Below are 22,606 nucleotides of genomic sequence, written 5' to 3' on the forward strand. Positions count from 1 at the left end.
ATCATACAATTTCTTTAATACAGTGGCAGCAAAAACTATTAAAACACATATTTCCACATTACCTTTCAATAGAATGGCAGTCCTTATTTTTGTGATAAATTATTTCTAGTGTCTCTGTGCCGCACATCGCACATGACCCCAAACTCCACCCCCTTTTTGCCTGCTTTGCGCATGCATATTTATTTATTTATTTACTTACTTATTTACTTTCATAATCTCACAGTAACAAGATGAGACCTGTAATCGTGAGATTCTTTGGGTAATTAATTTCTGGTGATTCAGAGTTCTTGAGTTCTCTGCTTCTTGCTTTAATTTTGGAATTGGTGGTTCTGTAGAAAGCAGTGTGTTCTTTTATCCTGCATCGTTCGATCCTGTGATATGGAAGACTATTTTGGGAGAACTGTTGACATAAATAAGTAAATTAACTCCTCACCAGATTCAGCAAAAACAGCTTTCTTCTTCACTAAACTGGAAGGTCCATGATGTAACAGAAGTACGGAGAAAGGTTCATGACATGAAAACTCAGACCATGGCAGCTTCACAATAACACGACTGTAGCACAAAGCAAATCCGCACCTGCACAATCTTGTGAATGTAGCAGTATTGTGGGTGTCTCTTGTTAATGTGTAATTGTGCGATAATAACGGTATGACAACAGATCTGCAATGGATAAGTAACAATGTTGTGCAAAACGGGGAGGAATCATAGGTTGTAATTCCACTCCAAATCCATCACTAGCGCCTCATGTGGCAATCTACCAAATCATCCAACTGCACCATTGTCACCTTTGGGGTGTTAATCTGTTTACAGTCCAACATGGTGCTCGCTCCAAATCCATATACAGTTTGGGAACTGGAGATAGATGTTGATGAATCATTCTTTGCTGAAGTGAAACCTTTCATGTGATTCCGGTGCCTTGATGCTCAAGTAGCAAGACTATTCCTGGTTCAGAACTCTCTGTTTGATCATACTGTACCTTTTACACAGGCAAACACGTATGTGGGTGTTACAAATAAATATATTTATTTTAACAAGGAGCACTTAGAGGCACTTTCATTTCAAATAGTAGTTGTGACTCATTTGTTCTTGGAAAGGGAGGGGGAGTTGGATCAGCTGTCAAAAAAGCCTGTTTGCAAAATAATCTGTTCTAGTAGCTGCCATGTGTTCCCAAGCCTATTTGTGGAGATGTTTGTACCTTGTGCTGAAAATATTAACGTTCTGCAGCGCCCAGGCAAGTGTAGATCGTCTGCCAAGGAAAGCTGGATTCTACACCTTGGAATCAATTAAATATTTGCAGGCCTCTTTTTTTCTCCACACAACTTGCTTAGTATGCCCTCTTCATCTTTGCACAACACATTCAGGTTTTGCTAGTCACACAAACAGTCTCGCAGTTATATTTCATTTTTTGATAAGCATTTTCTTATAACCATGGTTTTGCACTCATAAGCACTAGAAATTTGTGTGTGTGTGTTTTTAAAAATGCCATAAAGATTGCTAAGCAGAGAATAATGCAATTGGTGTTACTTCCTGTGCTTTTTCTTCCTCACCACAGAACAGAGGCACATAAGACACCTCTGGATAGGTGTATGCCATGTGCATTTCACAGCTTTCTTGTGGACTCTGACTGCACAACTGTGACTGCACAACACAGCTCTGCTGAAGGGAGGTACCCACTTTATGTAGTCTTTCCTCGCACCTCCTTTTTGCAGACCTCCAAGGATTTCTAGGCTCTGGCAGTTTGCTGATTCACATGCAGAAACCTGCTTCTGTCAACAGATTGCACTTTCTAGCCCAGATGTAGACTGTCTTCAGGATTGTAGGTTTGGCTTTGGTTTTCTCTTTTACTCAATCCCTCGGGTCCTATCCACTGGAGCCAGCTGGAAGGTAGCGTCTGGGGAGGAGCACTAGGTGCCAGATACAATATGGTGGTTCAGTGGTAACAACCAAAATTACCTGTTACATCTGACGAGCCGTCCATCGGGGATAACCTGCATATACAAGTTTTCCCAAAAATGTGTGTGTAATAATCCCCAACTGGGTTGTTGATACAGATCAGAGATATCCTAATTAATGGAATGGAGAGAGAAGGCTTTTAGATCTTATTATTAAATATTTGAGAGTCAGAATGCCTTCCTGATTCAGCAAGTCAACCAGTGAGCTATGGTGATGGATTTTCCCTTCTGCCTTCCTATGCTTCAGATGCAGAGTGATCCAGGGCAATGAAAACTAGTGTTAAGTGACCCTTAGTCTGGTCCTTTGTGGCATCACTTACATGTTCAGGAACATTTAGTACAAATTTAGGGCATTTAGATCAGAGACAGAGCGATTGCTTCCCAAAGTCATTCAGTTGGCAACTGCTGGAGAAGCAGGTTGCTAGATTAAATGGACCTTTGGTCTATTGCAGGGGTGGGAAAAATGTGGACTGTGGGCCACGAGGCTCCTGGGATCCTAGTTCGTGGGATGTGAGGCCTCTGGGAGGACATGTCCTACATTTCAGCCATCTGTCCCAATGGTTTGAAAGAAGATTCCATGCAGTTCCTCCCCTCCCTTGAGTAAAGAAACATGTTGCTCTTTGTACGGTGGACCCTTGTTATATGCTGGGGTTTGGTTCCATGATCCCCCTTGGATAACAAAATCCGTGAGTGCTCAAGTCCCATTAAATATAATAACATAGCAAAATGGTGTTCCTTATTTTAAAAAATGGAAGATGAAGGTTTGATGTTTGAAATTTATACTTTTTTTGAACATTTTCAAACCGTGGATGCTTGAATCCGTGTATAAAAAATCCATGTAAAAGAAGGGCTGACTGTATATACGGTGGGTATTTGATGTCCATTGGAGTTTGATTCCTGGACCCCATGCGGATACCAAAATGCATGGATGCTCAAGTCACATTATATACAATGGCAAAATGATTATGGGGGGCGGGGGGAGATGAAATATTTTCAAGCCATATATGGTTGAATCTGTGGATGTAGAATTCATGGATAAGGAGGGCTGACTGTAATACGCCATCCTCTATTTTTGCTGCTCTTTGGCAATTATTAAGGAAAAAAAAGTATTAGGAAAAAAGCCAGAGGTTTCCACAGAGCTCTGTCTCTCTCCCTGACACATACCCAGACTATTTTGTGCATCTTCCAAAAGGGCTCTTTGCTAGGATCCTAATTGTGAAGGTAGTTGTGAAAATAGCTACAGAACAGTGGTGGTAATAGGTTTTGAAATGCAAAAGAGGACCCTGGGGGAAGAGCGAAGAGTTTGGCTGTGCCACAGTGTCTTAAAACCATGTATTAGCTTTTCATCCTTATAATCCTCAAATTGCAGCAAAAGAATTTGGGATGGGTCTACAGGGAACAATCGACTTTTCAAACTGCCGGGGCTTAACACCTTATATTAATTTGATTTTAGAGCCAGCATCTGCAGTTTGCATACATAGTTAATCATGCAAACGCTATTAAATACTTAGCCTGTTAACATGAAAAGGGAAAAGGCCTCTCTTATCAAAATGTTTACATTTATACATTTAGGTTCTCTTAATCCTGCTTGGGTGCACCTTGATGCTTTCCAACCTTGATGCGCTCTGCCAAATTCTGGCTCCAGGAGAGAATTTTGTAGCCTGCAAGCATTTTGTAAAACCAAGCATATTTGTTGACATTAGTATAGAATGTTCTCCTTGCTTAGATGCAGTTTTTGCAAAACCAAAAAAAGTTCATAATCCTGGTAGTTCTAGTTTCTGGGCAAAGCACAAACTGGTGGCTATTCTCTTTAAAGCCCTACATTGTTTCGGTCCTAGTGCCCCTCAGGATCGCCTTCTCCTGTATAAACCATCCCATACATTTAGATCCTCTGGGAATTGTCTATTTTCGGCAAAACTAGGCTGAACGTTACCCAGTGGACATTTTCTTTGGCCACCCCCAAATTATGGAATGACCTGCCAGAAGAGATTTGCCAACATGACATGCTCAGATTATTAGTAAATATCAATCTCTTCTGGCAGGCCTATCCAGATTATTTTTAAATTAGATTTTAAAAAAATATTTATTGACAGATTGTAATACTTATTGGTTTTATATGCTAATTTAATCATTGTGTTGTGTTAAGAGGCAGCGTAGTGTAGTAGTTTGAACATTGGACTATGACTTCGGAGATTGTGGTTCAATTCCCTGCTTGACCACTGGGTGACCAGTGACCACTGGGGGGGCCCCGAGATAGGTTTGCTTTAGGGTTGCCATAAGTTAGAAACAAGTTGAAAGCACACAACAACAACAACAATGACAACAACGTGTTGTTCACTGCTTCAATCCACAGGGAGAGGCGGGTAAGAAATAAAGTAGTAGTAGTAGTAGCATTTAAAAAGTTACTTCTCCAGTTGTTGGCTGGGAGCAAGTCCTGTACAACTCAGTCAAATTTTTGCATGAATGTGTATGTGCCTTCAAGTCACCTGTTGACGTATGACAACCCTATGAATTCCATAGGGCTTTCTTAGGCAAAGAATACACAGAAGTTGTTTTGCCAGTTCCTTCCTAAGAATTGCAGCCTACAACACCTGGTATTCATTGGCAGTCTCCCATCCAAGTACTAACATTGACATGCCTAACTGGAGATTTGGTCTAAATGCAGTTGCTAGTCCCAACTAGACTAGACTGTTGAGTCAGTGGGATTTATACAAGTGTTGATTTAACGATTCAGCATTTGCTTTAACAGATCTTCTGCATTTGGGACTTGCAATCGGATTTAAGCCAGGAGTTTGACCTTCCAGATGTTCAGTTGCAACTCCCAGTGTTCCTCACCATTGGTTATGCTGGCTAGGGCTGGTAGAAGTTGTAGTTCCTAATTCTCACCCTTGTTAGGGGCCAGTGATTTCAATCCTGCCACTTTTCAGAGCCTTGGGGAGCTTTCAAGGACTATATGAAAACAAGATATTTTAAAATGTTTAAACAGTCCAACCCAGGGTGGGGAGTATTTATCTATTTAAATTATTCCTGCCATGTATGCTCTGGAAAAGAATGCAACATCTATGTTTTTTGGCCAGAAAGAAGAGGCAGCCGGGGAACTCAAAGAGCCAGAATGGTATAGTGGTTTGAGTGTTGGACTAGGACACTGGCAGACCCGGGTTTGATTCCCCACAGGGTCATGGAAACCTAAGTCACACTCTCTCAGCCTCAGAGAAGGCAAGGACAAACCCACTCTGAACAAATTCTGTCAAGAAAACCATGTGGTCAGAAATGACATGAGGGCACACAACAAAAACAACAACAACAGGGACCTCAAATCCACTTTGGGGGCTACAGGTGGTCTCAGGATCATGTTTTGTCCACCTGTGACTTACTTAGTGGCTCAGTGGCCCATTGAGGTTCAATTCTTACTCATTTTAGGGTCTGAAGGCTGTCCCCCCCCCCTTTGTAATCAACAACAAAAAAATTTCTTGGTTAATAGTCAAGCCTGCTTGTTATAAAGTCAAAGTGAAATTTTATTTTACTGTATTGTTTTGCGTCAAAATGCATTTCTTAATCCCAAACAAGGTGCAGGAAAATGTTCAGGAACTGAGATGGAGCACACTAAGTCTATCATGTTTCTAGGGAAAGAGTTGGCAGAATATAAAATAATTCAAGGTTTACGATGGCCCCAATTAGACAAGGCTGATTTCCTCTCCCCCAATCAAAGAACAAAGTAAATTGCTCAAATTGCAACAAAGGCCATTCATTTGAAACAATCAGATTAAATGGGTTTCTTATGTGGTGTATAATTAAAGTGTTTGCTCACTTCTGGATAGTTCAGGTGTAATTTTGAGCATCCCAAAGGTGATCTTCTCATTATGGAGGAATTGCAATTTAGTTGTTAATTGCAATTAAGTTGTATATGTGTTCATGACAGTTATACATGGTTTGGCTTAAATAAGGTATCAGGGCTGGAAGATAAGGCCACCCTGGAAAATATCGGACTTGGGGAGAACAATTCAAAGGATGTAAAAATTATTGCTGTTGTTGTTGTGTGCCTTCAGGTTGTTTCCGACTTATGGCAACCTTAAGGTGAAACTATCATGGGCTTTTCTTGGCAAGATTTGTTCAGAGGAGGTTTGCCAATGCCTTTCCCTGAAGCTAAGAGTGTGTGACTTGCCCATGACTGCAAGAAAAGTTCTGGGAGAGGGGGGCAAAATTTTCAATTGGGAAGAAATGCCATTATAGTTTTTGTGGGTTTTTCGGGCCATGTTCTAGAAGAGTTTATTCCTGAAGTTTTGCCAGGAATAAACTCTTCTAGAACATGGCCACATAGCCCGAAAAACCCACAAAAAACTATGGATGCCAGCCATGAAAGCCTTCGATTTCACAATGCCATTATGTTGCCCCGCCATAACTGTCTCCCAGATGGTATCACTGTCTTGTGGATTTTGGATGTTATTGTACCATGACATCATGGAAGTCTTGAGGGAGGTGGTTACATTGATAAAGGGCAGCTACATATCCCCAAGTGTTTCAGTTTGGGTGTACCAATTCCTCCTCTGCCATCTCACTTTTTCAACTGTAATTAAAATGTCCAAGTTCCTCTCTCTCTTCTTCCCATTTTTTTCTGTGTCCTCAGCTTAAATTAGTTGCTGCCCATTGAGTTCAACATGCAAAGGTAGTTTGTATTCAATTAACCCCGCAGGAGGAGACAGGCAAGGAGGAGGTGGAATCCTTCCTTCCCATTAGGCTTAGGCAAAAGCAAACTGCTGCAGTCCTTCTTAGTTTATCAGTTCTTTTTCATTAGTAAGTATGGCCATCTTGACCATCTTGTTCAGCTGTGTGTGTCCCAGTTGCCATCTGTCAAATATTGGAGGGTATGCAGGAGAGCTAGCACGGTATAGTTTGAGCACTGGACTGTGACTGAAGACCAGGATTCAAATCCCTGCTCAGTGACTTTGGGCAAGTCACATTCTCTCAGCCTCAGTGGATGGCAAAAGCAAACAAACACCCTCCAAACGAATCTTGTCAAGAAAACCCCATGGCCTTAGGGTAGCCGTAAGTCAGAAACGGTTGGAAAGCAGACAGCAGCAGCAGCAACAACAACAAATGCAGCTCCCTGATGTATTTTTTCAGTCATAAGGTCTAGAAACTTGCCTTTTATAAAAATGAAGTCTAGCATTCCTAAGGACCTGATTTTCTCCCCTGTTGCCACATTGCTTCAGCCTTGTTTATGTCAAGGGTTCTTCCTCTTTCCAATATAGATGCATGAACAGGATTGCAAAGGGCTTTGAAAAGCAGCAAACATCAACACCAGCGTGCACAAGAATCTTCTCATTTGTGCATCTTTTCCAATTCCCAGTTTCTGGAGATGTTCCAAGTATTCTGTAGGTGCACTTCTTGTTGACACGGCTCCTTTAAAAAAAAAACAAGCAAAGGCCAAATGAGTTCTTGTTTTGAGTTCCTTGTCGTGGCTGTGTTTAAAGGGAGGGTGCATATCCTGGTCCTGCTTTCCTCTCCTGCAAATCGACCCAAGGCAGTGGGTGATGGGTTGGTGCGCTGTTTTGTGTGTTTGATGCGGCAAAGGTGCGCAGCTCCTAAGTATGACATGGGCTGAGCTGGAACTTCCTGCTCTCGCAATGCAGATTTGCATTGACCACGCATGGGGAAGACATCAAAGCTTGGTTCAGGGCTTGAAATTCCTGACTCCTTATTCCCTTTTTGGAGACTTTTCTCTTTTCTCCCCCACACCCTGCGCAAGGGGAGCAAGAACATGAGTCTGACCAAGGTTTGTGGTTTTTGTTTTTGCAGGTCTCCTCCCATCCTGACTGCAACCTGAACTTTGCTTTCCTTCTAAAGAGAACATGCAAATGCAACCCAGGGTGTGGTGGTGCGACTGTAGCCTGGGACTCCTACTCTCATTTGGATTATGTGCTCTTCGTTTGCTCGGTCTTCTCGTAATGAGATGCCAAGTCAAGTGCATCTGATGGAGCCACAGAGACAGGACTTTGGAGGCGTTGCCTGGGATGTCACACAGCATGAAGATCCTTTGGAGAACTGGCATGCTACGCCTGGAAGTAAGTGAAATGATAACACATTTCTAAAAGGTTTCAGGTGGGAAAGTGGGGTTAAGTAAGAAATGTCAAATGACCTAAAAACAATGCTGAATGTTTCTCATTGAAAGGGTGACCAGATGTCCTGATAACGTCCACGGAGGACAAGGCACTGCAAAATGTAGGGACGCACAAAAAAAAGCTAAATATCCTAACATAAAAGTAAATGCGTGCCTCGTAGTCATGCTCAAAATGAAGGACATGGACGAAGAAGGTATGGCATTCCAAAATAAAAGCTATAAACACTAATAGAAATGTAAATCCATGCTTCTTAGTCACGCTGAAAGTGGAGAATGTTGAAGAAGAAGGTAGAACATTCTGAAATAAAAGCTATAAACAGTAATATGAATGAAAATTTGTGCTTCTTAATCATGCCCAAGACAGAGAACATTGAAGGAAAAGGTTGAGCATTCCAAAATGAAAAAGCTGTAAACAGTAACAGAATGTAAATCCATGCTTCTTAGTCCCAAACTACAAATCCCAGAGCTCCATAGCATTGAGCTGTGGCAGTTAAAACGGTGTCAAACTGCATCATTTCTGCAGTGCAGGTGGAGCTGTGGTTGCAGCCCATGGAATCCTGGGATTTGTAGTTTGATGAGGTATATGAGGTCTCTCTAGCAGAGAATTCTAAATAGCCCACCAAAGCTACCAATCCCAGGATTCTATTGCTGTGGCAGTTGAGGTGGCATAAATGGTTTAGTTGTATAATTGCATAGTTTAACAGAGAGTTTAAGAGTCCTGTTGTTGATCTTGATTTTCGTTTTAAAAATAAAAGGCACATGGCTCCATTATGCTTCAAGGATGATTTTTCAATATAGCCAATGCTTTCTTTTCTATGGCGACTTCTGCTTATCTTTTACTTCTCTGGTTCCGAGATTGTAATGCAGAGCCCTTAGCAGCATTGTCCTGTCAAGGGCAGTCTGTCCAACAAGCAAGTGGAAAATTCCACTTCCGGGTCTTGAGAGCTGGATTTTCCTCCCCTTCTTTTCAGAATGCATTGCATATAATGTGTCAGTAACGCATGCCTTGCCACGTTGGACACTTTAGCACCTTTCGTAGTGAAAAAATGTTAATAGTTGTACATGTACATGCAGTTCAAATGGGATCACATACACTCCAACTGTCCCAATTTAGCAGGGACAGTTCTGATGACAGTAATTCTATTTTTTCGGCTTCTTTTAAAATGTTGCAGTTTCTTTTTATTTATTTATTTATTTAGGTATTTATATCCTGCCCTTCAGCCCTAATGGCTATCAGGGCGGATTACATTTATTATTATTTTTAACCAGACAGTTCCCTGCCCGCAGGCTTACAATCTAAAAGACACGACACAAAAGGAGAAGGGAATGGTGAGGGGGGAGGGGATCAGGTCCAGCATTCTTCTCTCCCTCTGAGGCCTGGACCAAGGCAGATGGACCGGAGGGAGGGCTCTGCTTCTTCCAGGCAGGCCTGGTGGAGCTCGCCTGCCTCTCTCTCTCCCCTTCCAGATGGTGGCTGAAGGGAGGGCTGGTCCTCTTCGAGGAAGGCTTGTCTTCTTGCTTGTCTTCCCACTTTCCCCCATTGTCCTCAGCTTATTTCAGTTGCAAAACTGCATAAGTAGTTTCACTCCATTAATTTCATGGGCGTGAGAGGAGAAGAGGGTGAAGAATCTTGCTCTTCCCAGTAGGCTTAGGCAACAGCATACTGCAGCAGCTTTTCTTAACTTGTGTGTTCTTCCTCAGTGTGCCTTTTAAAAAGCCAAATAGGTCACCTGTAAGAGTAGAACTGTCTTAATGCAACTTCCAGTGAATTTGTGAAATACCAATAACAGGAAAGCTCAAAACACCAATAGTAAATGATAAAGATTGGCAAGTCAAAACTAACATTATAGATGTTAAAATCCAGAAACAATTACATTTAAAAAACAAACAAACCAAAAAACAGGTGCTGTCAGCAAAGGTATTGTATTGAGATAATGTTGTAAGATAAGTGCTTGAGTTGTCTGTTTTTTTTTAAAGTGCTGTGTAATTGTTATAGATTATGATAGAGCTGAAGGTTGCCTAAAAGATTTTTATGTTTGGAAAATTGACCAAGTACAGTACTCACTTTCTTCTGATAAAATATGCATGCTTTCACATTAGAGATTGAAAAGCTGCTGTCTTAGACTACATCTCCCAGCCAACATGGCACATAGCCATGCTGGGTTGGGGGATCCTGAGTGTTGCAGTCCAAAAAGCATAACTTTTTAAAACTCTGCATCCAGCCCATTACTTTCATAGTATTTATTTGGTCTTGCAACTGGCTAGCCCATTACTTTCTTTGACTCTTCCTTTTGGGGGAAATGATGGGGGTATGAATAAGATTAATAATAAGAATTGTACTACATCTCCCAGTGAGTATGACTACTGTATATACTCATGTATAAGTAGAAATTTTAGTAAAAAAAACTGACCCAAAAAACCTGGGTTGACTTATCCACGGGTCAATGTAAGTACTGTACTTTAATTCTTATCAAAAAAGGAACCATGCTCTGGTTAATCTCTTTTCGGAGCACCTAAAAGAAGCATCAACCCCCTCTACCATCTCATCCATCCAGTCTTTAGGGTGAGCACAAATAGTTGTGCCTGTCAAAACTTTTAAAGATCTTGAGCATAATTTTCCTTTACTTCAGCCTTTACATCCTTTGTTACATGTTGCTAAGTTTTACCCTCAATTTATCCACAGGTCATATCAAAATCCATAATTTTGGCCCCAAAACTGCCCTCGACTTACACATGAGGTCAACTTAGAGTCGAGTACATACGGTACTTGCCATGCTGCCTGAGGAATTCTAAAAATTATAAACCAAGAAGTAACTTTTCCAAGCTCTGTTCCAAATTAGACTCATTTCTAGACTGCAAAGGTTCACCTATATGATTGGAAGGGCCTCTGAATTTCAACTTAAATTCCTGTTGAATATGGAAAATTATTATTTTTTTCTCATCAAAAGGAGAAAGAAGAGTACTGGAAATTCCAAGGGGGGGGGGGAACAGCCCATTCCTTCACTAAGTGGGACCCTGAAAAACATTAGCTTTGGTTAAGTTTGTAATTTATTGGGTGTCATCTGCCTTTTGCTGTCTTAAATGCCCTGCTAGGAATCTAGATTGCATGAAGAAATTTTCCACACGGTGGAAGTTGTGGATAAACACTAGGTACTAGTTACCACTGTATATCCTCCAACATTTCACAAACAAAAACTGGGATGCATGCGGCCGAGCATCATCACAGTGTGGTCAAAAGGGTGTGGTGAGGCAACAAGTAAATATTGAGGAAGAACAAAAGAGTTTAAGAAGGGCAAAACTTAGCTTCTCCTCTCCTTTCCCCCCTTCTGAGTTAATTGAATTCAAACTACTTCTGTACTGTGAACTTGATTTGCAGCAATTGAGCCAAGCAGAGGACAAAGGGGGAGAGTGGGAGGAGAGAGAGATACTGGGACATTTTGAAAGCAGCTGAGAAAGTGGGACAGCAAAGGATTAATGGGGGCTGTCCCTGCTAAATCAGGACATTTGGAGGGAATGCCACGAAACATCAATGTTGGGTTTGGAGGCCTGAGTTCTCAAATGTAAAATGGTAGGCTCTTTAGATCCTTAAAAGATGCAGGCTTCTGTTGTTTCTTTGATAACAATGGCGATGGAGAAGAGGAAAGGTTTCTAAGATGCTTCTCTGCCTCCTTTGTGCAGACAAGGCAAATGGCTTGTACAGGCTCCTCAGTTGCATTTGTGAAGATGGGCAAGGAAAATGGCAAGTGAGGTTAAGAGCCTAAATCTGTGGGAGGTATTGATCAGACTGTGAAAGGGGGGGGGTCATAATATATTGTGGGATCTTTGTTGATGTTGGAGATGAAGAAAATATCAAGGACTATGTTATATACTTATGTACACGTTTAGAAATTTTTGTCATAAAATTGACACAAAACAATTGTGTCGACTTATCCATGGGTCAGCGTAAGTACTGTACTGTACTTTACTTCTCATCAAAAAAGGAAACATCCCTTGGTGAAAGGTGAGAGCTTAATCCCTCCTCAGTCACTTAAAAGGGGCACTGATCCACTTTACTCTCTCATCCACCCAGCCTTTAGGGTGAACACAAAACAGTTATGCCTGCTGCAATTTTATAACTTTTTGGCATCGTTTCTCTTTCCTTCAGCCGTTATATCATGTGCTACATGCCCCTAAGTTTTACTCTCAACTTATTCATGGGTGATATCAAAATCCATAATTTTGGCCCCAAAATGTCCCCATGACTTATACATGAAGTCGATTTATAGTTGAGTATATACAGTAAGACTGCAGTGACCTAAGGTGTATACCCATTGCACACTTACAATAGTTTGATACCTCCTCAACTGCCATGGCTCCATTCTGTGGGATACTAGGATGTGTAGTATGGTGAGATAACTTGGAACTTGCTGTTTAAGGGTTCCTTTAGTGCTGTAGATCGGGGTGGGTGGGTACTAAAGCAATCTACTTGGTCATCTAACCCACCGCTCTGCCAGTGTAGTGTTTCACTGCTAAAGCACCTTCAAGAGATGCCCACCCAACCTCTTTTTAAAAACCTCCTACCAAGCAGAAGCCACCACCTTCCAAGGTAGTCTGTTCCATCTTTGAGCAACTTGTACCATCAGATTCTTCCTAATGTTTAGCCAGAACCTCCTTTTTTGTACTGCAATCTGAATCCACTGATTCCACCCATCCCATCCTTGCAAGAGTAGAAATCAAGATTGCTCCATCTTCTAGATGACACCTCTACAGTTATTTGATTATGGTCACTGTATCTCCTCCTAGACTTCTTCTCTACCGGCTAAACATGCTCAAATCTCTCAACTCTTCCTCATAGCGCTTTGTTTCCAGACCCTTGGCCATCACCACATTTATTAAAATTTGGCACCCTTGATCAGTTCCCAGGGTTTGCTGGACTTCCAGCTGTGTTGGCATTTGCCCTGGGTTCCTTACACTGGATGTGGAATCAGGCTTGTCATTTCTCACACTGAACCTTCCCATGGCACATCACTCTGATGCCTTGTGGAACTTTTAAGTAATGGCGCAGACCCAGCTGTATATTCCTGATCATGGTGCTGCAGTGTGGTGCTCCTAACAGGGCCTGGGGACATAGAAAGAGGGGCCACTAGAAAGCATTCTTCTGAGATCCCTCTAACATTTGCATCTTTTTCAACTGTATTTAAAATGGAGCAATAATGATTATTATGCCAATCTAAAATTGTAGTGTTGATGACCCTAATAACAAAGCTTTGTTCATTTGTTCTTAAATGTGTATATTAAACATACAAGGAAGGGGAGCATATTGGCCCGTCCCCTCCTTTTCCCATTTCTGTCACTCTCTTGTGTTTGGAAGATGACAATCTGAAGTGGTGAGCCTCCATTGTCAGGGAAGGCTTTCGACATGAGAAAGAGCTCTGATTTTCTTAGGCTTTGAAGCCATGGGTTGAGTCATCCTTAAACTGATCCCTATGTCTTCCACATTGCTTATGTGATGATGCATAGGTGAGTACTAGAAGTGCAACCCCCATTTGTACATGTTTGTTGGCTGGTTCAATGTGTGTATTACATGCAGGTGTTGTTCTGGCTGAGTGCTGATTGTCAGCCACTTGCAGAGTTTGCCTTGGTATTGAAGTACTATTTGTAGGGTTGTCATTTGTCCCAGAAAACCTGGAAAATACTGAATTAAAGGGACCAAAAATGTACTGGCAATCTGGGCCAGTTGAAGCAGTAAATATTAATATGCAAATTAGATGCCTGGATATGAGGAACTGGAATATGGCAACCCTATCAATGTCGGTGCTCTAAAGAGATGTTGTTTCAACACCTGAAAGTGTATCCTAGCCTTGCCGCCTCTGTCTGGTTCTGCTGACCTCCTTCATGTGCCAGCCTGGAGAGCCTGTGCTGGTTGGGGAGGTTCAAGTGCAACTCCTGAATTTCTATAGTTCCATCTTATGTGGAGAAGTTCCACAGATAGCCAAGTGTTCACACTTCAGACTTGTCCCCCCATGTATAGAGGGCAATGAAAATGATCATGGAGAGATAGAGTTGGCATCCTCCCCTTCATCATGCATTTTATATCCACACTTAATGAATGACTTAAATGGCATAGGCTGCCTCGGAGGGGATGGAGTCTCCTTCTTTGGAGATCTTTCAGAAGAGCTTGGATGGTCATCTCTTGGAAGTTGGTAAGGGTTTGGATTGGTCCCTTTCAGCTCTATGATTTTATGACTGAATTAGGGGTTTTGAGTTTCTTGTAAAAGTGTGTGATGAATTTGAGTAAGTGCACCCCTTAGGGCTGACATATTTTAATACAGATTCCAAAGTTTTTCAATCGACTGAATTTTAAAGAGACACCTCTGCACAAGGATGCCTGATTGGGTTGACAACTTGAAGAACCGTTTTAGCACCATTACGAAAGTATTTTGATGTGTGTGTGTGTGTGTGTGTGACTGTTTAAAAAAATTATCCCTCCAATTCAATCTGTCACAGAATGTAAAGGTTATTAATTCACCATCTTGTTTCTAAGCAATAAGTATTTGAAGGAGCCAAAATACAAACACAACTGCCGCTTGTCTGCCCACACAGATTTGTGTTTTCTCTCTCTCTCTCTCTCTCTCTCTCTCTCTCTCTCTCTCTCGTGCAAGTGGTTGAGCATTGACACTGGCGTACAACTCACCGCAGAGAAATTGGTGTTTGCAGTGGCTAACTACCTAGTAAGATTAAACAACTCAGATAAATATTCCAGTATTCCAGAAGTGGCCAAGGTATAGTGCTGAGGTTACATGTACCCTCCCCGGACTCTTTCCTGATTTTAAATTTCCAAACTATCCACAGTGGAGAAAAGAAGCAACAGACAGCGAATAAAATCATAGCATCTTAAAGGTGGAAAGGTCTACAAGGGCCTTCTAGTGCCACCATACACAGTTAAAGCACTACTGAAAGATACCCATCCAACCTCTTTTTTGAAGAGCTTCAAAGAAGGAAAGTCCACCACCCTCTGAGGCAACCTACTCCACTCTCAAACACCTCTTGTAGTCAAAATGTTCTTCCTAATGTTTAGGTGGAATCTCTTTTCTTGCAATTTGAACCCATTGGTTCGTGTTCTAATCTCTGGAGCAGGAGAAAACAAGCTCAGTCCATCTTCTAAACAGTGAACCCTCGATTTACGTGGGAGATCTGTCCGTCCCCCCCTGCATAAAAGAAATATTGTGAGACAACAGGTCTTGTTGTTTTCAGTGGTGGTGCGCTGCTCATGCTGCATCATACTTGCACCACCTGCGCGTGCACCATTCATTTATTGTGGCTTGCCATCTGTGTCATGTCAAGCCTGCATATGGTGAGCTCGCATATGGCGTGGACACACTTTATTTCATTTTTTCAGATATTTAGAGATGGCTAGCATGTCTCCTGTCAGTCTTCTCTTCTCTGTGCTAAACATACACAACAATTGCATCTTCATAAGGCTTGGTTTCCAGAGCTTTAGTCACCTTGGTCACCCATCTCCAAACATGTTCCAGCTTGCCACTGTTCTGGATGTTATTGAAAATGTTACCCGTAAAGAAATACCCTTGTAGATTGGATGGCTGAAAATCCAAATTTAAAGAACAAAGCAATCGTTGAAATTTGAAAATTGTCCTAAAAGATGGCATGATGTTATTTAAAACAATAAATTGAACCAAGATGGAAGTGCAATGTGAGAGATATGAGGCAATGATTCATATGTCTTATGAAATACCATGACAGAATCTGTTGCTCAGGAGTTTTGTTGATATTAGCTGATGTGCTCCAACCCATTGAACTGAAAACATTCCTTGGCCAGTGAAACTTGTCCCTCTTAGCCAAAGCTGACTGGTGAAGCACAGACTGCAAGCCCACAAAAGTTATTTTGAAATGGAGGCTGGCTGCGGGATCCTGGCTAGAATGTTACTGGAATAATACCAAGTTCAGGATTTCAACTGACACAGCCTTGAATCCATCAGCAGAGAAGATAACAACTTGGTTAGAAACACTACCCACTTTACTTGCCATTCCTAATTAGACTTCTGAAATGGGGCAAGTTTGGACTAGCCAGGAGAGAGGCAGCTAATATTTATGGGTTCTAGAAACCTATATAGCCATAGCCATGAGTGTGAAATCTGGAACTTTCATTAAATGCTGCTTGAGAAGGAGAGCAATGAAAACATGTTCTGTTAAAGCAGCAGCAATGAGTCCCTTGCCTCGACCACAACTCCAAAATTAATTTTCCAATCTCCCTTCACTTCTTGCTTGGGAATGGGCATAGTAACTGGTTGTTGTTGTTTTTATTGTTGTTACTGTGTGCTTTCAACTTGTTTCCGACATAAAGGTTTTCTTGCCAAGTTTCTTCAGCATGGTTTTGCCATTGCCACCCTTTGACGCTGAAAGATTGTGATTTGCCCAAAGTCACTCAGAGGGTTTCCATGGCTGAGCCGGGATTCGAACCCTGGTCTCTAGAATCCAACACTCAAGCCGCTACACCACACTGGCTTTTAGTAACTGTAGTAAACCAGAAATGCAAGATGCCCACCAGCCTGTACAGTTCAGCGTGTGGCATTGTCCCGTGACATGTTTGGAGGCATTAATTTGTTGGATTATAACAGGCTGTGTTGATGGGGGGATTCTGGGAATTGTAATTAAAAAATCTTCATTTTACAAGCTCTAGTTTATTGCAGTAATTTATAGCATTCCACAAGGTGGGGAGGGTTTATACTCGAATGGGGATGTCCTTTTGTTGTGCAATTATTTTTGTTGTGCGGCAAAAGAGAGCCCTGCTTTGGTGTCTGGTGCCAAAAGTTGTAAAAGGGAGAAGAATGCAGATTTTACCACGCATGAAGGAATGAGGTGCTGGGAGAACAATGAGTGAGAACTCAGCAACCAAACAGGGTCATGTTGTTCCTACCTGCTTTGGGGTGGGAGTTTGAATGAGCAATGCACTGATTCTTAAGCTGGTGTTTATTTTTAAATTGGAGAGGGTGTAGTCTGTGTGAGAGATGAGAAGGATCCCTTATAGTAATTTATTTTTGTTAAGATTAATGTGTGACCCTTCAATTTAAGGATTGATGTGGCTTACAGGGAAATGTTTAAAAATGTAAGAACAAAACATAACAGGTACATAAGGGGAAACCTCAAAAGAATAAATGTAGAAAAGCAGCACCAATACAAAGCATGTCGCGGGACATGACAGCAGTACATGTGAAAAGGATCTGAGGTCTTAGTAGATCACAAGCTAAACATTAGTCAGTAGTGTAATGCAGAAGCCAGGTAAGCCGATGCAGTTCAAGGCTGCATGAACAGGACCATTGTGTCCCGATCAAACAAAGTAATAGTTCCCTTCTATTCTGCTTTGGTCAGACCTCACCTGGAATACCTGTTTTAGCTCTCGTTTGGCTAAATCTGTTTGCATACATTCATAAGGGACCACCTCTAAAAAACAAATAAATACAATAAATAAATAAACACTATGTCCCATTCTGGGCACCACATTTCAAGAAGGATATTGACAAGCTGGAATGTGTTCAGATGGTAGGAGCAGTTTAACGGAGGAATAGATTTCCTTGAGAGGTGTTGGGTTCTCTTTATTGGAGGTTTGTTTGTTCATTTATTATAGGTTAGATGCTCACTTTCTGTGGGTGCTTTAGTAGTAAATTCTTGCACTCGCATGAAGTTGGAGTAGGTGACCCTTGGATCTCCTTCCGACTCCATGATTATCACACAGGAGAAAAAGGGAATGCTCCTGTCATTATAGCACAGTCATGCAAAGATTTTCACATGACATCGTACTTATCCCGTACTTCTCCTGTCAGTAACTTGGAATGCTCCCATAATTTCTTATTAATGGGCAAACCCATTAATGGTTCGCCAGTAGTGTGAATGAAGCACTTTCATGAAGGCATGGAAGTCAATAATGTTTAATTCATGCTATCGCAGAGCAATCCGGCACATTTCACCAGACTGCATTTCACTACAGACAATTCGTTCTCATTGCTACGATTGTTGTTGGAGGGGATTTCTCTTATTGTGAGGTGTAGGGCACAATTTTGTTTGAACTGTATGGAAATAATGTTGTGAAATATATCAAGTTTATATTGTCTTGTTTGGCAGGGCAACCATGATTTTCAGATATGCACAGTAGTACCGAAATGGTGCATATAAGTAACGTTCAATAACAATATATTATTAATACAAGAATGGATGAATGTGGAACACCATTGCATTTCTCTGCTGTTTTTGTATGACTGCATGATGGCGTGACTGCGAAATCATAGTCAGTCCAACTATTCATCGTGTCGGTGGGGCAAAAATAAGCAGGTTACCAAGGGGCTTATTACAAGCATAGTATCATCATGGGTATCTGGTCACATTGCTTAAATTATTTTAACTATTAAGTATGGAAACAATTTTACCTCTCGGACGGTATCGTGGAATAAGATGGGTGACACTGTAGGCTGAAGAAGAAAACACAGACTTTCGGCAGCGTTTAAGCATTTAATTAAAGCAACAGTGATTTGGCATCAAAACAACGTGAGGATGGTGGTTGCGTAGATTGTATCGTACTGAGCGAGGACATACCAATTAGCTCATTCTGTCAAAGCTGTGGAGATATCAATGCTGTTTATTCTGTGTTTTGTAGCCTATCAGCTTGAGTGATTAACAAGCAGAACTTAATAAATGAATTCGCAAAATGGCTTTTGCCTTCTTCAGGTGAAGAAAGAAAGAAAGAAAGTTCAATTCTGGGCACCACAGTTCTAGAAGGATATTGACAAGCTGGAATGTCATCAGAGGAGGGCAAACAAGGCTGCAACCACATTGCAGAAATAATCCAGTTTGACACCAACTGCCATGGCTTGATGCTACAGAATTCTGGGATCTGAAGTTTTGTTAGATATCTAACCTTCTCTGTTAGAGGGCTTTGGTGCCACAACAAACTACTATTCCCAGAATTGCATAGCATGGAGCCATGGCAGTTAAAGTGGTGTCAAATCCGATTATTTCTGCAGTGCAGATGTAGCCCAAGGTGGTTAAAGGTCAGGAAACTGAACCCTATAAGGATCATAGCCATGATAGTTAAATATAAATATAGTAAATAATCTTTGAAACTATTTGTCAAACTGCATTATTTCTGCAGTGCAGATTAGACCCTAGATGGATGTTTTGAATACTCTGTTGTCAACATTCTTAAGTGAATGATGGTGTCATGAATTTAATCTGTAGGTTGATACCATGTGATGTTAAGATCAGATAGATGGACAGACCAACAGATAGACAGATGTAATTCTTCACTAATTTGGTTTTAGAAGGAAGGAAGGAATGATTTTAGCAATTTTCTTCTCACTGCGAGAAAGTTTTCAAAAGCTGCAATTCTCAAAGTTCAGGACTCTTATCCAGTGCAAAATTCACATAGGGAGCCTTGGGTAGAAAACAGCAATTTGTCCACAGAAAAGACCATCTCTGTGCAGAAATACTATGATCGATAGGGTAAATAATAATAATAATAATAATAATAATAATAATAATAATGTTTTATTTTTATACCGCTTTTCCGAGGTGATCAAAGCGGTTCACAGAATCATTTAAACTTACACATCATGAACACAACTTCACAAAAACCAATGAAAATCGAACAACATGCAATAAAGACAAGCAAGATGCTGGTCGGGAGGAGGGGTATTTTGTGCTGAATAAGTTTCGGACTGGCAAGATTCATTTACATCTAGTATTCTCCTAGCCAGGGTTTCCTGACACTTGAGAAACACGTTTCCGACTATTTTTCTAGTATTTTTGAATATATTTTGAATATTTTCTAATATTTTCACATATTCTTTGCATCCTAGATCAAGGGTCGGCAACCTCCGGCCCGCGGGCCGGATCCGGCCCGCGGGCGCCTTTCCGCCGGCCCCCGGTCCCTCCTGCCGCCGAAATCGCCGCCGAAATCAGCCCGCCAAGGCAGCGGGACCGGCCCCAGCCTGGTCCTGCCACCGATTGCCGCCGCCGATTCCCCCCGCTGGCTTTCCCCCCCGGCCTGCCTGGGGCTTAGGCTCCACTCAGGCCGAGGGAGAAGCCGGCATCGCCGCTGGCTTCCCTCTCGGCCTGGATGGGGCCATGGCTCCGTTCAGGCCGAGGGAGAAGCCAGCGGGGCCGCTGGCTTTCCCCCCCTCCCCCGGCCTGCCTGGGGCTTAGGCTCCACTCAGGCCGAGAGAGAAGCCAGCAGCCTCGCTGGCTTTCCCCCCCTGACCTGCCTGGGGCCTAGGCTCCGCTCAGACCGGGAAGGAGCAAGAGGAGGAGGATGAGAAAGTGGAGGAGAAGGAGGATGAAAAAGAGGAGGAGGAGGAGGATGAGAAAGCGGAGGAGGAGGAATTGGAAAGGTGAGACTTTTCAGGTCTGCCTTGGGGTTTTTTTTATTAATTTTTTAAAATATACAATACTTATTTTTGGTTTTTTTTATTTCAGTATTTTTATTCTTGCTTCTTATTTTATTTCAGTATTTTTATTATTTCTTTTTTATTTTATTTCATTACTTTATTATTGCTTTTTAATTTTATTTCAGTATTTTATTCTTGCTTCTTATTTTATTTCAGTATTTTTATTATTTCTTTTTTATTTTATTTCATTATTTTATTCTTGCTTCTTATTTTATTTCAGTATTTTATTATTGCTTTTTTATTTTATTTCAGTATTTTTATTTCTTTTTTATTTTATTTCAGTATTTTATTCTTGCTTTTTATTTTATTTCAGTATTTATATTATTGCTTTTTTATTTTATTTCAGTATTATATTATTGCTTTTTTATTTTATTTCAGTATTTTTATTACTGCTTTTTTATTTTATTTCATTATTTTATTATTGCTTTTTAATTTTATTTCATTATTTTATTATTGCTTTTTAATTTTATCCAGTATTTTATTATTGCTTTTTTATTTTATTTCAGTATTTTATTCTTGCTTTTTATTTTATTTCAGTATTATATTATTGCTTTTTTATTTTATTTCATTATTTTATTATTGCTTTTTAATTTTATCCAATAATTTATTATTGCTTTTTATTTCATTATTTTTATGATTGCTTTTTAATTTATTTCAGTATTTTATTATTTTATTTCATTATGTTTATTATTGCTTTTTATTTTATTTCAGTATTTTATTACTGCTTTTTATTTCATTTCATTATTTTTATTATTGCTTTTTTATTTTATTTCAGTATTTTTATTATTTCTGAAGGTGAGACAGTGTGACTTTCCAAAGTGCATTTCTGTGTATTTTCGATGCATTTATTGCTGAAAGGTCTGCTTTAACGATGATAGTGGTGATAATGATGATGATGATGATGATGATGATGATGATGATGATGATGATGATATCAGTCAGCACACCCCTCCTCCTCCTCCAGGGCTTTGGCGGAAGCCCTGCCCCTTGTGTGTGGCTCCGCCCCTGGAGGGTGGAAGCTCCACCCCTGGCATGAGGCTCCACCTCCAGAGGGTGGAAGCTCCACCCCCTGCTTCGGCCCCCCAGTTGTCTGAGGGACAGCAACCCGGCCCCCAGCTCAAAAAGGTTGCCTACCCCTGTCCTAGATAGATAGATAGATAGATAGATAGATAGATAGATAGATAGATGGTGATGACAAATTAGTATCACCCATCTCAGTATTATCTGTCCTGATTTGGCTGCAACTCTCCAGAGTTTTGAAACTGTTTAAATATACAAGAAAATTGAACGTGGGACTCAAAGCATGTGCTCTTACCCTCATTTACTTACTTACTTACATTTGGATTTATATCCCACCTTTCCCCCAAGATGGGATCCAAGCCGCAGTATATGCCTCCCTTTCTGAAATTAACGTACTCTGTGATTTTGTTTCATTTGAGAAATACAGTGAGTAAGCCCTTGTTATCTGCTGGGGTTTGGCTCCAAGACTCTTTGTGGACACCAAAATCCATGGATGCTCAAATCCTATTAAATACAGGTCGATGAATAAGATCAAATGCCGCTTTTAGATCAATAAACGCAGCATATAATTTCCCTTTAGGACGGGAAATATATTTATTAATTAGAAATGAAATAACAGTAATATGATCAGTGGTAGACATGTGACCTCTAAAGCCCGCTTGTTCAGGTCCCAGGATGGCTTGAGTGGTCATCCAGCTTTGCAGTTTCTTTGCCAAATAGCTGTCATATAGTTTACCTACAATAGAAAGCAAGCTTATCGGGCGATAATTTGCTGCCTCATGCTTATCGCCTTTTTTAAAGATAGGAATGATTATTGAATCCTTCCAGCTTGTTGGAATCACCCCCGTGTTGTTTACCAGGGTGAATAAATTTGCCAAAGCTTTGGACCATAATTCTGGACAATGTTTCAAAACCTCTGCCGTAATAGTATCACAACCCGGCGATTTAGCAGATTTTAGTTTAAGAATTAATTGATATACTTCATCTGGTGAAACAGGACTCCAAATAATAGAGGGGTTTGCAATCACTACAATATTATCAATTGATTTAGTTTGCATCTTATTAGTAAAATACGATACCCA

General features: G+C 40.9%; 1 long non-coding RNA gene across 1 annotated transcript in view; it reads left to right on the forward strand.

The window, feature by feature from the left end:
• The first annotated feature begins 20,104 nt into the window (after positions 1 to 20,104).
• Positions 20,105 to 22,606, forward strand: part of LOC149311613 (uncharacterized) — a 92,934-nt gene continuing 90,432 nt past the window's right edge. The window contains exon 1 of the long non-coding RNA XR_016281469.1: positions 20,105 to 20,447. This is a non-coding gene — a long non-coding RNA (uncharacterized LOC149311613). The remainder of the gene's footprint in view (positions 20,448 to 22,606) is intronic.

Source organism: Sceloporus occidentalis, unplaced genomic scaffold, assembly GCF_023333645.1.
Source record: "Sceloporus occidentalis isolate IW3139 unplaced genomic scaffold, rSceOcc1.0.p SCAF_5, whole genome shotgun sequence".
In the NCBI taxonomy this organism is placed as follows: Eukaryota; Metazoa; Chordata; class Lepidosauria; order Squamata; family Phrynosomatidae; genus Sceloporus; species Sceloporus occidentalis.